The following is a 16,576-nucleotide window of genomic DNA, read 5'->3' on the forward strand; positions in this document are numbered from 1 at the left end:
GCATCATATACAGTAACCAGTTCAACAACCATCAGGAAATGCATGGGATTGATCCATCCTAGAGTTACCTATATTATCATTCTCCCATGTTTTCCCCTATGCTGCCTTTTACTTGTGGGAAAATTGCCCATCAAAATCTGGAAAGACAACGCTTTCAAATCCCTCTGAAGACTCAACTTTGCCATGATTCCTACACAATCTCACCTGCTCACCCTGGCTAGGTGGCTCAGACTACTCCCTATTATCACAGAATGTGCTCATTTTACTGTTACCTTGTCCTTGCTACACTTCCCATGCAGCCCTCGTTCATCTGCCTCTTGTGTCCTGTCAACAAAACTAAAATGGGAGCCAGGGTGTCACAACAGGGGTGACCAGGGTGGCCATGCCCCTCCCACTTTTTACCAGCCATAAGGGCGAGCGACAGGAGGAGGGGGCAGAGAGGAGCAAGTGGGGGGCAGGGTATTGGGGGAAGAAGCAGCATGGGAGCAGGGCCTCAGAGAAAGAGGGGGAAGGGGTGGCGGGAGGGGAGGAACTCGGGGAAAAGGGGTGGCACAGCACAGGGTGGGGCTATGGTTTGGTCGCCTGTGGCCCTCTCACTTGTAGGGCGTTTCCACCACTCCTGATGTGAGCTCTCTTGGTCAGGGACTGTATTTTTCATTAGTTGTTTGTACAGCCCCTAAGCACCATGGGACCCTGATCCTGGATGGGATCTCTCAGCTCTATTGTAATCCAAATAAATAATGCTGCATGCAGTAATTACCTAGCCCCTCGTTAATAATCCCCTTCCTGAAGCAATTGTCATCTGTGAAAGGTCTAAAGCTCTTTTTGTGTGGTGACGGTTTCATGAAAATGTCTCTAGTCCTAGTCGACAAGGTGGCATAGGGGTAAGTGCTGGTGACCTGCCTTGCTTTCATACACACATGGAAGCAGAGTCATCCCTGATGTAAGTCTGTAGTGTTACAGCAGGGATCCATTTGGCCCATGTTTGTTTAAAGAACAAGGGTGGTAAATGTTTTGCAAGAGGAGAAGGAGGTAATTATGAATTGCCCATCACGGTCTCCTGACAACCGTATCCTAAATGGAAGAAAAGCCTGTTTCATTAAAAGCTGTTTCTCAGGAAAGTGAATAAAAGATTGTAGCTAGCAATAAAAAAAACCCAAACAGGTGTTTTTATAAACTTGATTGCCCTCAAGCCACATGATTAAAATGTACTGCGTCTAAAACTGTAGAAAAAGACAACGAGACGAATCTCAGGCCATGGCCTGGCATTGTGCCCAGCACACAGAAAAACTATAGGAAATTCACGTTTCCCTAGTGATGAGAATCTGAGCCAAACCAACAAGTCTGGAGTTAACTTATGAAAGAGGAACAGGACAAGCCACTGCTCTCAAGAGGCCGGGGGGCCATCGGTGGCTCTGCGTTTGCCTTGGGAGTGTTTTCTCCTGTCTCCCTCTTCAGACATATGCGCTGCTGTCCGAGAGAGCAGCTGCAGTGCTGCCTTCTCCATCTACTCAGCTCAAGGCTTGCAACACTGAGCCTGATCTGTAGTGTGCATGTGCACAAACAGAACATGGAGGAGGTGCCGGGCCCTCTCTGCAAAGAAACGCCGTGCCCAAAGCTCTTGCCAGCAGGAGCCATTACAGGAGAATGGGGGAAGAGTTAGCAATGCCCGATGGCGTCATGGCCACCTGCCCTTCCCATATTGCTAAATGGGACCTGGCTGCATCCTGGTGAGATGGGAGAGGCATCCAGGGGACAGTTCCAGTATGGGAAAGTCTGAGACCCTCTGGTTTATGTAAGATCGCCAATGCATTTGCAGGACAGAGATTTCAATTTCTTTGTATATGTCTCCCTCCTGGGAGGGACAGCTCAGTGGTTTGAGCATTGGCCTACTAACTCCAGGGTTTTGAGTTCAATCCTTGAGGGGGCCATTTAGGGGTCTGGGGCAAAAATCTGTCAGGGACAGTACTTGGTCCTGCTGTGAAGGCAGGGGACTGGCCTCAATGACCTTTCAAGGTCCCTTCCAGTTCTAGGAGATAGGTATATCTCCATGTTTTTTAAAAAAAATGTGTTGCAGGGGATTAATGTGGTTGGGGAAGAGGGCTGGATGAAGTGTGTGTGCATGTGTATATATCTATTGGATGTAGACTTGCCCCTTCACTTTCTCTCCATTTGCTTTAAAGCATCCACACACTTGCTGGGGTACCGGTGATCTAACCAGCAGTAGTGTAAGTCAGTATATGCCATCACTAAGGTACAGTAGTAAATGAAGCATAAGGTAAGTGTAACAGGGTGGCTTGTCTCTTAAGGGCTGGAGGCCTGGGGCCAGCCAACCTTGATGACTAAAGAGGCACACCTGAGCAAGAGCAAGTGATTCTCCTATCAAAGCAGTAGAAGGCTGCAGTGAAGGGAACTAAAGGAGACAAGAGACTGTTTCTGCTGGAGCTTCCTCACTCCTGGGTCCGGGAGCTGGGACTGACATTCCAGCCAGGTAGGGCCTGGGAGTGGCCTGCCAAAGCAGGAAAGCCCCAGGTAGGAAGAGACACTTGGGCTTCGGGTGGATTTTTGTTGGACTTGAATTTGGGGCTTGGAGTTTTATTTAGATTTTATGTTTATGTTCCAAAGCCTAGACCCCTGGGAGGGGTATTTTTGGCCACAGAAAGAAGTGTGGTGTTTATTGAGCAGTCCAAGAGGGGAGACTGAGGCCATAGACTGCTTGCAGGACTACATGGAGGCTACCACGGCTTGCCCAGCAGTGGCCACTCATTCACAATAAATAGAGCCCTACCAAATTCACAGCCATGTAAAATGTTTCACGGAGCGTGAAATCTGGTCTTTTGTGTGCTTTTACCCTATTCTATACAGATTTCATGGGGGACACCAGTGTTTCTCAAATTGGGGGTCCTGACCCACAAGGGAGTTGCAGGGGGGTTGCAAGCTTATTTTAGGGGGGGTCACAGTATTGCCACCCTTACTTCTTGCACTGCCTTCAGAGCTGGGTGGCCGGAGAGCGGCAGCTATTGACTGGGCACCCAGCTCTGAAGGCAGCACCCTGCCAGGAGCAGTGCAGAAGTAAGGGTGGCAATACCACACCATGTCACCCTCGCTTCTGTGCTGCTGCCTTCAGAGCTGGGTGGTCGGAGAATGGTGGCTGCTGACTGAGGGCCCAGCTTTGCATACAGCCGTGCAGCAGTCAGGGTGGCAATACCACACCAGGCCATCCTTACTTCTGTGCTGCTGCTGGTGGCGGCTCTGCCTTCAGAGCTGGGCTCCTGGTTCGCAGCCGCCTCTCTCCAGCTGCCCAGCTCTGAAGGCAGCGCTGCTGCCAGCAGCAGCACAGAAGCAAGGGTAGCAGTATCACGACCCCCCCTATAATAACCTTGCAACGCCCCCATAACTTCTTTTGGGGCCAGGACCTCTACAATTACAGCACTGTGAAATTTCAGATTTAAATAGCTGAAATCATGACATTTATTATTTATAAAATCCTATGACCCTGATATTGACCAAAACGGACCGTGAATTTGGTAGGGCCCTAACAATATGTCATTCCAAGGAAAGGTACTAGTCACTCATTCTTGGTCACTTTTCCAACTTAGCTCAGCCTGGGGTTGGCTGGCATAAAACATGGTCGCCTCCCAGAGCAAAAATGCTGCTCCCACATCCATCAGAACAACAGCCAGGCCCCATTCCAGCTCCACTCTGTGCTCACCAAGAAGGAGACCACGTACTGCCTGGGCGTCCCACCATCTCCATTCTGAGCAGTGAGAGCCAACCCATAGCTCTGGTCTCTCTTATGGCAGCTCCCGTCCAACAAGCCATTGGAACAGTCCATTGCTTGTGCACTTGCAGTGCAATGGTACGTTCGCCATGTGTGGAATTGCAATGAAATGGGAACCCTTTGAACAAAAATGTCTTGGCTTCAGTTCCTGAGAGCCTCACTCCCAATTCCAGTCTTACCAGGGGCTCCCTCCACACAATACTGTGTGAGTATATGCAATATAGAAAGCAACTTTTCTCTCCTCTGGCGCGACAAAGGTTATATCTCAGGCCAAAGGTCTGACTTTCTAAATATATTCCACTCCAGTTAGTAACCTTTCATAGCAAATAAAGCAAGAGAGGGATCAGCTGTCAGTCATGTCAGCTGTTGTTAGAAAATGTGTCAATACGGGAACGAACCAGCAGGTAAGACTGTTGTAATACTGTGCTCAAGACAGAAAATGTCAAGGGATTGGAAAGACACATAGGAATTGACCAGTGACCGTAATGTTCTACTCTAAGGAAGACATTGTGTTATTTTCAAGTAAACTTTTTCTAAACTGCAAAGCAACTATACTTGGCCAGATCCTCAGCGGGTGTAAATCACTTCAGGAGAGCAGTGGCCATTTAAACCAGCTTAATCTCTGGCCCACTGTGTATACGTACCTCAGAAAAACCAGCTACGTAGGGATCCAGATCTAGGACATTGCTAGGGCAGATCTCAGCTGGTGTGGCTTAGTACTTACCAACTCATAGAAATCGGTTCCTGCTGGAGGTTAGCTGAGAAGGGTTAACGGAGTCACCTCCCTGGATGCAAAGGCGCCATGGCTTAGGAAGAATCGTGCTTCCATGCCAAAGCATGTTTCTCTTCTCCACACTCCCTGGCAAGTCATGCCCTTCACAGATAATAGACACTAGGGGTACAGCTGCAGTGTAATCCAAAACCTGCGGCACCAAGTCTCAGAGCCTGAGTCAATGGACTTGAGCCTGCAGGGTTTGGGCTAAATATTGCAGGGTAGACTTATGTGCTCGGGCTGGAGCGCGGGGTCTGAGATCTTCCTCCATGTGGAGTTTTGGAGCCCAGCTCTAGCCTAAGCCTGAATGTCTACACTGCAAGGTTTAGCCTTGAAGCTCCAGCCCCGCAAGCCTAAGTCAGCTGACCTGGGCCAGCCCTGGCCATGCCACAGGTCTTCTATTGCCGTGCAGACGTACCCTAGGAGACCCAAAGCAAAACGAGTGGCTCACTAGGAAGTTTGAAAAAAAGTCACCCTCAGTGGAACTTCTCTGAGCTGCCACTGCTGCGAGAGAATCATTCTGCACCCACCACTGTGATTAGGGTGACCAGATGTCCTGTTTTTAAAGGGACCGTCCCGTATTTAAACCCTCCAGCAGGTGTCCCGACTTTTTCTTAAAAATGGACAAATTGTTCCGTATTTTCTGTCTCCCGCCACCCTCCCCATCAGTACTGGCAGGTACTGCTGCTGGCCGGGTCCCGCCCACCCATCAGTGTTGAGTGGGTGGGTGGGGGTCCAGTGGCTGACGATGAGGAGATCACTATTATGCCCCCCTTAATCTCCTCTTTTCGAGTCTAAACATACCCAGTGCCTTTAGCCCTTGCTCGTATGGCTGCATTCCATCCCTTTGATCATCTTTGGGACTCACCTCTGGATCTTTTCCAGTTTCTCTACATCCTTTCTATACCCGGGTGACCAAAACTGGACACAGTCCTCTAGCTGAGCTCAGTAGAGTGCTCCTATCACCTCCCGTGACTTCCACACTATGCCTCTGTTAATGCAACCTACAATTACATTCGCTTTTTTTGCAAGAGCATCACATTGTTAACTCGTGTTGAGTGATCCACCACAACTCCCAGATCCTTTTCAACAGAGCTGCTGCCAAGCCAGTTATCCCCCATTCTGTATCTGGGCATTTGGTTTTTCTTCCTTAATTGTAGCACCTCGCATTTGTCTTTGTTGAATTTCATTGTGTTGTCTATAGCCCAGTTCTCCAATTGATCAAAATGCCTTTGAATTTTAGATCTACCCTCCTAACTGTTTGCAACCCTGCTGGCTTTGGGTCATCTGCTAATCTGATCAGTGTGCTCTCTATTCCTAAATCCAGGTCATTAATAACAATGTTAAATGACACCAGACCCAGAACAGATCCCTGTGGAACCCCACTTAAGACCTCCCTCCAATCTGACATCATTCCATTAATAGCTACTCTTTGTTTGCAGTTGTTTAACCAATTATATAGCCACCTAATGGCAGCTCCTTCAAACCTGTATTTCACCAGCTTACCTGTCAGAATGCCATATTGGACTGTGTCAAAAGCCTGGCTAAAGTCCAGGTACATTATGTCCACCACATTCCCCCTATCCACCAAACCAGTTGGCTTGTCAAAGAAGGAAAACAAGCTGGTTTGACATGATTTGTTCTTAGTAAATCCAGGGTGGCTCCTAGCGATCACCCCTTCATCCTCCATGTATTCACAAATTGAGTGTTTTATTCATTGCTCTAGTAGCTTCCCAGGTATTGAGGTCAGGCTGACTGGTCTGTAGTTTACCAGCTCCTCCTTTCCCCCCTTTTTAAAGAAAGGCACTACGTTAGCCCTTCTGCAGTCTTCTGGGACCTCTCCAGTTATCCATGAGTTTGTCAATACTATTGCCAGTGGCTCCGAGATTTCTTCAGCTAATTCCTTCAGTATTCTTGGGTGAATATCACCCAGCCCTGTTGATGTGAATTCATTCAAATTGGTCAGAAGAACTCTGACATATCCTTTACTTATCCCAATCTGTATGGGGGGATAGCTCAGTGGTTTGAGCATTGGCCTGCTAAACCCAGGGTTGAGAATTCAATCCTTGAAGAAGCCACTTAGGGATCCGGGGCAAAAATCAGTACTTGGTCCTGCTAGTGAAGGCAGGGGGCTGGACTTAATGACCTTTCAAGGTCCCTTCCAGTTCTAGGAGATGGGATATCGCCATTAATTTAATTTTAAAAATCCTTTCCCTTTCATTGTCTGTAACTTTGCTAGCGTCCGGTCACATATTATTTTTTGTGTGAAGACTGAAGCAAAGTAGACATCGAGCGGCTCTGCCTTCCTGTGACTTTTCCATTACCAGGTCTCCTTCTCCATCGAGCAGCAGGCCCACCCTGTCCTTGATCTTTCGTTATTGTCTGATGTATTTGAAGAACCCCACCTTGCTGTCGCTAACATTCCTTGCCAGCTGTAACTCATGGTTTGCCTTGGCTTTCCTGGTTTTGTCCCTACACGCTCGCTCTATTCCCATGTCTACTTCTTGTGACATGCCCCTCCTTCCATTTCCTGTATTGATCCCTTTGGGGTTTTAGATCACTAACAGGCCCCTGATGCAACCACATTGGCCTTCTGTGTCTCTTCTTATCTCTCCTCTGCATTAGAATAGCTTAATATTGAGCCTCTAGTCTTACAGCTTTTAAAAACTGCCAGCCTCTTTAACTCCTTTTCTTCCTAATTGGGCTTTCCATGGGACCTTGCCTATTTCTCTGAGTTGGCAGAAATCTGCTTTTCTGAAGTCCAATGTCCTTGTTTTGCTGTTCTCATGTCCTCCTTGCAATAGGCCCTGGGTATATTACACAGCTTCATATGTGTTCGTTGAACAGGGACACTTGTGGTGTGAAAAATGTTTCTCTGGAGTCTGGGTCTTGACAAAAAAATTGACCACCCCCAGGGTCAAGAGTCTAACTGTCTTGCCCAACTTAACACAGGAAGTTTATGGTGGCTCAAGGAATTGAACTCTGGTCTTCTAAGAACAAAGCTAGGGACCTAATCACTGGACCATCCTTCTTCTCTAAATGAGCTGCCTAGGACAGCCATCTTGAAACTAACACATTAGTTTTCTTTTACCTGACGGACTTTTATATTGATGAGCTTTTTTGACTGAACAATGCTTCAACTGGCACAGCAGCCCAGAAGTGATTACAAATTACTGTGACTTCTTTCTGTGTGCTGGGGAAGGCGTTTTCATTTCATACCTCATTACAGCTAGCTGCAGCCCCTACAATTAGCCCGGCATCCTTAAGACAAAGCTAAGGAAGTTGTAGACGCCGTGGTTTGTTGGTTTCAGTGCGGATCTACCGTACCTCAAAAATGTAATTGGGGGGAGAGGACGTTCACACTACTGTTGTATTCCATGCCTTCGTGAAATCTCATGGCTACAGCCCACAATTTAATAGCCCGTTTAAAAACATTCAGTATGGAAAAAATACCAAACCGAGCGAAATCCTTGAACAGAAAGTTGGCCAAAGATATTCCTGTGCAACGCACACACATTCTGTAGAAACTTCTGATTAATCAACCAATTTTAATATAGAAGGACGTTACCACTTGTTCTTCCGCCCCTTCCCTGTCCAGAGTCCCATTGATCGGAAGGAAGCCCCTTCAAGAACAGCATAGGTTAGTGCTGGCTGACAACCGCACAGACTTTAAGGTCAGAAGGGACCATCATGATCACCTAGTCTGACCTCCTGCACATAACAGGCCACCGAATCTCACCCACCCACTCCTCTGATTATTAAACACCCTCAAGGGCCTACTGTCCTTCCCTCCTATCCTTCTCCACTGTCAAAAGACTAAGCCCAACAACTGTCAAAGAGCACATGCAGATGGCAGTCCCATCTGTGTCAGCCTAGTGCCAGCTCAGGCAGTCTGCCACTTCGTTGAGGGGAAACACAGCGAGCTCAAGAGTGACTCGAGGTTAGGTGGGGCTCAGCCAGTGAATTTGTGATTGTGAAGGAGGATCGTTCTGTTTGTCACAGCTCAGAGCCAAGTCCATTCTGTAAGCTGCATCTGAGGTAAAGAAAAGGTCAGAGTCACTGAATTATTTCAACAACAATTGGGTCCCCCATGTTGGATAGCATGTTCCACCAGGGTCTGAGGGCCCACATGTTGCTGATGTCTCATTCAACTACACACCAGAGCATATCACATAGCTTCCCTTAGGCCCCCGAGTCGCTATTCTTCTCTGCTCTAGCAGCAGCCTTCAGGGGAGCGACTTCTCCACCAGCCAGAGAACAACTGAAGGTTGACAGATGGTGATGCCCTTATATGGGAGAATATGGCACCATCAGAAGCTTTCCTGTTCTGTCTCCATCTTCTGACCAGAAGAAGATAAAACCCCAAGAGTTTAGGTTGGAATAGACCATCAAAAAGGGATATTCCAATTATTCTCAGATAAGAAATGGGTGCACATCACCCTAGAGAGGAGCATGTCACAAAACAAAGAATATTCACATAATTTTCAAATGTATGAACCCAGGCATTGCCAGACTGGATCAGACCCATGGTCCAGTGTTCTCTCACCAACAGTGGTCAGATGCTTCAGAGGAAGGGGCAGGAAAGCCCACAAAAGGCCAATGTGGGGTAATCCTCTCTCCGTGAAGTTCTCATCCCAATCCCTACTAGTTAGAGATTGGCTTTAAGGCCTGAAGCACCAGATTTACATTCCTTCCCATACTCTTTGTTAGCATTAACTGCGTGATAAATCTGGATGTTCTGGTTATCCGAACAAACGTCCCATTCCTCTTTGAATCTTTGCAAACTTCCTGGCTTCAGCGATAGCCTGTGAAGCCAATTTGCTCTGGCTGTGTTTGCCTTCTTTTAAGAATATTTTGCTCACTGGTTTGCTGGTGGTAATGTTCACAATCGCAGCACATTTTAAGCAAGTCTTGCAGAACATTCACAGACAGCAACATTTTCAACTAGTAAGCGCTGTTTGCATGGGAGACCTATTTCTCAGAGCGATGCCCATCCAATGGAAGTCATGGAACAGAAACATACAGTGGGACCAAAATGTGCAATCGCAAAGCCTGAAAGTGGATTAACAAATACTTGCAATGATCAAAAGTTCACCATGGAAATTATATGATGAAAAACTGTGAATAACAAATAAATTCAAGAAAAACATGATCTGGACAAGTTGTGAAAATAAAGTTTTCATCAAACCAATTATTTGTTAAGGATTATTTGCCGATCTTTAGGTGGTGCTGTGATGCAGAGCTCACTGGTCAGTGTTGGGTTTTACTCCCTGTTTCCAGCTAAAAACATTACAGTCTTTCCTAATATTTATTTTTTCATGAAAAAACCTGCCTGGTGGTAGAATATTCAAAAGCACTCAGTGTTGGCCTAACTCAGGTCCCCTCAAGTTAACGGGAATTTTGCCTTTGACCCAGGTCTTGTGCTTTACAAGGGTGAATTCCACCCTGTGTGATCAGTCACTTACATGATCTGGCATTGATTGTGCTTCTTAAACCTTCTAAACTACTGCTCCTGCCCACAATTAATTTTATTTTGTCCACTCTAGTGGACCAAAGTTCACTTTCTGAGAACATTCATATGAAAACTTGGATTCCACAAGCATTCACATGACTTGACGACACTTCAGCTCATCTGTCTCCTTAGGCTTGTTGGTGCTTCCTTTGTAGTGTTGCCCCCTGTAGCCATCTAGAACACACCTCGCTGGAAGAAACCTGTGCCACATACCCTTGGACTGAGATTGAAGAGGTATCTTTGATCTCATAAAGTACACTCTCCTTCAAGGCTGAAGTGTCCTTATCCCCTTGGAGTGAACTGCTTGGAACTCTCACACAACTGTAGAATATCCCGTAAAACAAGATTTTTTTTAAAAAATGGAGGGAAATGAGTTTAAAAGTTTAAAAGAAATTCTAGATTTACACTTCCCATAAGCTGAATAGATAATGCATCCTCTGTTGAGTCACAGAAAGCAGAAATAAATCTTACATGTTCAAAGAGGAGGTTCTGCCTCTGACCTGTCTTGTGGGAGTTCCATCTCTCCCCACTCAACCTGGTGTCCAAGCCTCAGGTGTTAGATGATTTAATCTAATATGGTAATGGACTCTTTCCCCCAAAACTGATCTTTTTTTTCAAAGCCGCCTTCCTCTCTCCTCAGCCAAGCTACTTACACCCCATGGGAGATCCTCTAGTTCCAGGAACAGGTATGTCCCTCCCCAGCTTGTTCTGCCTAACCCATCCAATTGACTGGTTTCCGGTTCTTGAGGAAAGTAGTTCCATCTGGCTGGGTGGAATTTTTTTCTAAAACTAAAACTCTCCTCCCTTGGATCTGAAATATTTCCTGGTAGACCAACGTCAGTCTCTTGCAGTTCAGAAAAGCAAATAGAAACATGTGCTAACGCACAGTCAAAGCAAACTCCTATTTAGCAGCCGTGAAACTACTCACAAATAGTTCTTCAGACTATTCACTCGGTTCTGCTCTGTGACTTCTTTTAGAATAAGTTGTCATCCAAAGTTCAATCCCTATGTAATGTCTAGCCACACTTGCTTTAAACCACTGCTGATCATTTTTCTTCCCCACATCCCTTGAATTTAATTAATAATTAAATTTTAACAAATGCAAAATCCTGCAGCTTCAAAGGGCACGGTGATGTGTGCAAGCATTTGCAGGTCATTTGAATTGCAATTCAAGTGTATTCTGCTCATTTGCAAGCCTTCCGAAGATCAAAGAATCATTTATAACCCTGAGCTCTGTCGTTACCCAAATGACATTAAGGGTTGAAGAAAACCTTTTCCAAATGGCTGGTTTTATATTGTCGTTCTATAACATTATGATTGGAGGCAGCAGAAGACCCAGCAAACCTTTTCGTTCTGTGCTTGAACTAAAAAACCAACTACATAGCTAATACAAAACCATGGGCCGGTGCAAAGCTACTGATGATCTAGCCACTGAATTAGGCTCATAAAAGTAGACTGTCTTAGGCTAGTTTGTGAGAAAAATCCATTGAGTAAAAAAAGGGGGGAGGGAGCCCATAGAATAGTTAAAATAAATCATTATCCCAAGTTTTTCCTGTATCCTAATAGCGAACACCTTTGATTCCCAACTATGAAAAAACAACATATCTAGGGGAAAGAGTGACAGCTCTTGTTTGTATTTAGTTTCCAAACAAATACAATTGGTTGTGCATGAAAACCTGCACTGGAAGTAGTTTGAGGGGCATCTCTTTAGCTGGTGTGAACTATGTAGCTCTGTTGACAAATGGAGGGTTCAATCATCTGAAAGTGCCCCCACAAACAGTTTGTATGTTCAGAAGTCAGTTGTCCAGCTGCTCAGAGAAGAAGCAAAAAGGGGATGGAACTATATATAGGGAGCTAGATTGGTTGAACTGTTACCCAGGGTTTTCGGAACCCAAAACAGTGGTAACTTAACTATGTCACTCCAGGCGATGTCAGGAATAAATCAGTGGGAACACAGCAACTTCCATCTGATAAATGATTGATACAAGCAAGCCTGCTCTTATCTAAAACTACTATTAATTAGATCAGTGGTCCCCAGCCTTTTTCGTCTGTATGCAGCTGTCTGACCTTGTCTCACAAAGGCGTAAGATTATTCCTAGCTATGTGATGTTTGGTTTTCAGTTGGCAGTGACAGAACATACAAAATGGCTGACTGCAGTACTGTCAAGTTCTGGGGTTCAAGCAGGAATGTCAAATTCCGGGGCAACAGAAGCAGTTTGGGGATATCTTTTCCCATCATTCCACCATCTGTAATTCTCAGGGACCCTGTAGGATGAGTACCACATCGCCCTGCATCTGGAGGTTCTCAAACTGTGTGGTCGATTTTTAGTCTTCATTGTTTATTCCAGATTTCAGTAAAGTTTTACAGTTTACAGAGAACAAGGAAAGTTGTCCAGGCAGCCTTTTAATAAGTGAGAACTTTAATTGGATGATGGAAGGAAGAAGACAAGTTTAATAAATGTTAGGCCATTTTCCAGACCCGGGGCACTAATATACCTTCGGATTCCATTTATTTGGTGTATTCATATCACGCTTTCGGCTGTCCTGACATGTTTCATTTGTCTAGCTGTTGTTTTTTGTATCATCTGTCAGTTTATCATCCAGCCACAAATTTATTACCAATTCAAATCTCTTTAAGGAATTGGAGCAGAATCCTAATAATGAATTTGTTGCTAACTGGTGCCTGATAGAATATCTCCTGGTAGTGATTAAGCATGTTAGCCTGGCGGCAAGCTATCTACCAGTATTGCTGCTCCCTGTGAAAGGCATTTCCCTTTTCCTGTTAGCTGAATATCTACTAAAGCCCTGCCAGCTCCTTTGAAAAACCATAGACCCAGGTAAGAGGAAATAATGTCTCTTCTCCAGCCAGTCCTAGCTGATCTGCTGTGCAGTATGTACTGTGTGTAGGGTGATGAAGTCAGTACGACTGGATGTATCAGTTCACTGCAACCAGAGAATCGACCATGCAGAAGCAAAAGAAGGGTTGTGCGCTTGGGTTTCAGAGCATGGGTTTAGAAGTAGGTAAGCGTATCCCTATTCACTTTGTATGATCACAAAGTACACAACACTCCTCTGCAGGAGCCATATACATATACATTGGTTAAACCCACTCTCGCAGTCAAAGATTGTGTGCCAGCCATTTTAGGGAGAAAGAGTAACACCTATCACTCATTTCATCAGGAACACAAGGGTGAAGAAGTATAAGGTTGGCCTCAGGTTACAAAATCTAAGCCACCAGTCAATGATAATGGAATGGTTAGTTGATTTCAATAAATTGGCCAGTGCATTTCACTTTCGGAGAGTGTCTGGTAGCCAGTGTAATCTATTCCGCCTGGAGGCACTGTGTCAAATCCATGAAAGAGCTTGTGAAGCATCAAGAGGGATTCTTATTAAATTGTAAGGGTTCTTTGTGCTGGAGTCAGACTTTCAATATTTCATGGCTGAAGTTCCCTTTTTTACCTGCAGTGCACCGTAAACCAATGCAGCCAGGAAGAAAAGATGGATCTCTGTTGCGACAGCTATTAGTCTTGAAGTTAAGAGTGGTTTGTTTTGTTTTTCCCCACAGTGCCTCGATGTCTAAAGATGCAGCTGAAGATAAGAAACTGCATGAACTGGGCCTGTCCTTTTGGAAAATGGGCCAACTTTTGTATATACTCAAGTAACACCTAATTTGTGTATCCAATGCAGGGATTGGCAACCATATGTCATTCTGTATGTGTGTGGATCTGTCCATGCAACCTTTACTGGTGCACGCAGATCAGGTGTTTTGATCACACAGATCAAATACACCCTTTCTCCCCTCAACTAAAAAACATGCAAATATTTAAGTGTTGGACCTATTCTTTCTTTCTATATACCAGATGCTTGTGCACCAACTTTAATCTAGAAGACAGGTGCATAATACGTTTTAATGGCTGGAAGTTGAAGCCAGCGAAGTTCATACTGGAAATAAGATGTAAATTTTTAATGCCAGAGTAATTAACCATTGGGGCAGCTTATAAAGGGAACTGGTAAATTCTCCATCAGTCAGAGTCTTTGTATCAAGACTGGATGTCTTTCTAAAATACACGCTCTCGTTCAACCAAAAGTTATTGGGCTCAATGCAGGAATCAGTGGGGATAAAATTAAATGGCTTGTGTAATTCAGGAGGTCAGGAAGGACGATCTAAATAATTAAAATCTAAGTTACTTGAGTTCCTATTCCAGTTTGGGGACCACAGAGGGTTTGTTTTTTGAAAAAGGCCTCTCTGCAAAAATCAATTCTTCATAGATGACTGAGTCAATTTTTGATTTTTTTCACCTTGTTAAAAGCTGTGGAGGTTTTACACTTAAGGAAGTAGATGCAGCCAATGGAGCCAGTCAGTTTCACTTCAAGACAAGAATGATTCCAGGTTTGGAAAACATGCCTCACAGAGAGAGACTTTAGAAGCTCAGTCAATTTCATTTACTCAAAAGAAGGTGAAGAGGTAGCTTGGAAATGATCTACAACAGTGGTTCCCAAATTAGGGGCACGGCTTGTTCAGGGTAAGCCCCGGTGGGCCAAGCCAGTTTGTTAACGGCCGCGGCCGCAGGTTTGGCTGATCACAGCTCCCAGTGGCTGCGGTTCACTGCTCCAGGCCAATGGGGGCTGCGGGAAGCGGCGGCCAGCACGTCCCTCGGCCCGCGCCGCTTCCTGCAGCTCCCATTGGCCGAGAACGGCGAACCGTGGCCACTGGGAGCCACGATCGGCCGAATCTGCAGACACGGCAGGTAAACAAACCAGCCCGGCCCGCCAGGGGCTTTCCCTGAACAAGCCGTGCCCCTAGTTTGGGAATCACTAGTCTACAGGTACCCACATGGGGAAGAGATTTCTGGTAGTAAACCAGTAGCCACAGATGGGCCATGGCCCACCCACTTAGCATCCAGGCCCACACAAATCGCGCCTCAACCCTGCTCCCCAGCAGGAGCGCTGGGCAGAGTGGGGTTGGAACCTGCTCCGCGGCAGGAGCACTGAGCAAGGAAAGCCCCCACACCTGGACCCCGCTCCCTGGTAGGTGCGCTGGATGGGGCAAGCCCCTGCACCCCAACCTCATTTCCCTGGCAGGAGCATGGGGGGGACTGCAGTTGGAAGGGGTGTGGAGGGACCCCCCACTTCTCCTGGTTCAGGGCCCCACAAAACTGTAATCTCCCTCTGTGGGACGAGGTGGGCCCCCTGTCATTGCCTGCACACCTGAAAGCTGGGGCCTACCCAGTTCTCCTATCCAAGCTATGCCACTGTAGTAAACAGCTCTTTAATCTAACATGAAAAGATATAAGGAAATCCAATGGTTGGACGCTGACGTAGATAAATTCAGACTAGTAATATGGTGCAAAATTTAGGTGTTGGAAACTAATCACTTGGAGTCTTTACATCAAGACTGGATGCCTTTCTAAAAGATAAGTTCTAGCTCAACCACAAGATATGGGCTTGGTGCAGGAATTACAGGGTAAGGATCTATGGTCCGGGCTATTAAAAGACCAGACTAGATTATCACAATCAGCCTGTCTGCTCTGGCAGGACCCAGGAAGTGAGTGCACCACGGATGGAAATCGTATTCATACAAAAATTGCTACAGTGTCTTGAAATAACAATTGTAGAAAACGTTGATCCTGGAGTCAATATCGGGGCAAGCAGAAATATTAATGGTACTGGCCTGAGAGATGAAAAAAATAACAAGGGGCCAAAAGACAAAAGGGCAATGAACATTGCAGAAAGTGGTTTATACAGAGCTAGAGAAGAGAGGGGCACAAACTGCATAAAGTGGTTCTGGAACAAACCTCCCCGAGATGCAGGTATTTGGTTTGCCCCATTATAAAAAACAGGCGATATTCAGGTTTGGGTTTGGACTTCCAGCATTTCCCTAATTCTGTGGGGTTGAGTGTGTGTGGGGGGAGAGGGATTTCAGACCTTTTCCAGTATGATGCTATTTAAATGTTATGTGCCAATATCTCTCCTCCTCCTCTCCTGTCCTCCCACAGTATTAATTGTCGAGGTGAGCCCAAGTCACGTTAAGGTAATTCCTGGAATTAGATGCAAATCTGGACTTTCACAGCTTGGGCTTATCTCTAAATAAATGCTTCTGTTCATTTTAACAGGAATTCAGTACACGTGCCCTGTGCGGGTACCACACCAGATCTGCCCTTTTTTTCAGAAGAAAAAGTAGATTTTCTATGAAAAGAAATCTCTCCTAGAGGAAATAGTAACTATTTTCACCCTGAACTGAAAAAAAATTGCCAGCTGGTAGCATCAATAGTGATTCCTACCGTCATAGCCTATTATTGGCTCCAATTATGGACATTCAGGGTGTGTCCCACTCCCATTAGAGTCAATGAACAGACTCAGGCCAGGTCTACACTAACCCCCTAATTCGAACTAAGGTACGCAACTTCAGCTACGTGAATAACGTAGCTGAAGTTTGAAGTACCTTAGTTCGAACTTACCTTGGTCCACACTCGGCAGGCAGGCTCCCCCGTCGACTCCGCGGTACTCCTCT

The 16,576-nt window shown here is 45.8% G+C and overlaps 1 long non-coding RNA gene across 1 annotated transcript in view; it reads left to right on the top strand.

Moving 5' to 3' along the window:
• The window catches only part of LOC117877103, a 60,879-nt gene extending 46,803 nt beyond the window's left edge, over positions 1-14,076 (top strand). Inside the window, exon 3 of the long non-coding RNA XR_004645608.1 lies at positions 13,631-14,076. This is a non-coding gene — a long non-coding RNA (uncharacterized LOC117877103). The remainder of the gene's footprint in view (positions 1-13,630) is intronic.
• The last annotated feature ends 2,500 nt before the right edge of the window (positions 14,077-16,576 follow it).

This window comes from Trachemys scripta, chromosome 4 (assembly GCF_013100865.1).
Source record: "Trachemys scripta elegans isolate TJP31775 chromosome 4, CAS_Tse_1.0, whole genome shotgun sequence".
In the NCBI taxonomy this organism is placed as follows: domain Eukaryota; kingdom Metazoa; phylum Chordata; order Testudines; family Emydidae; genus Trachemys; species Trachemys scripta.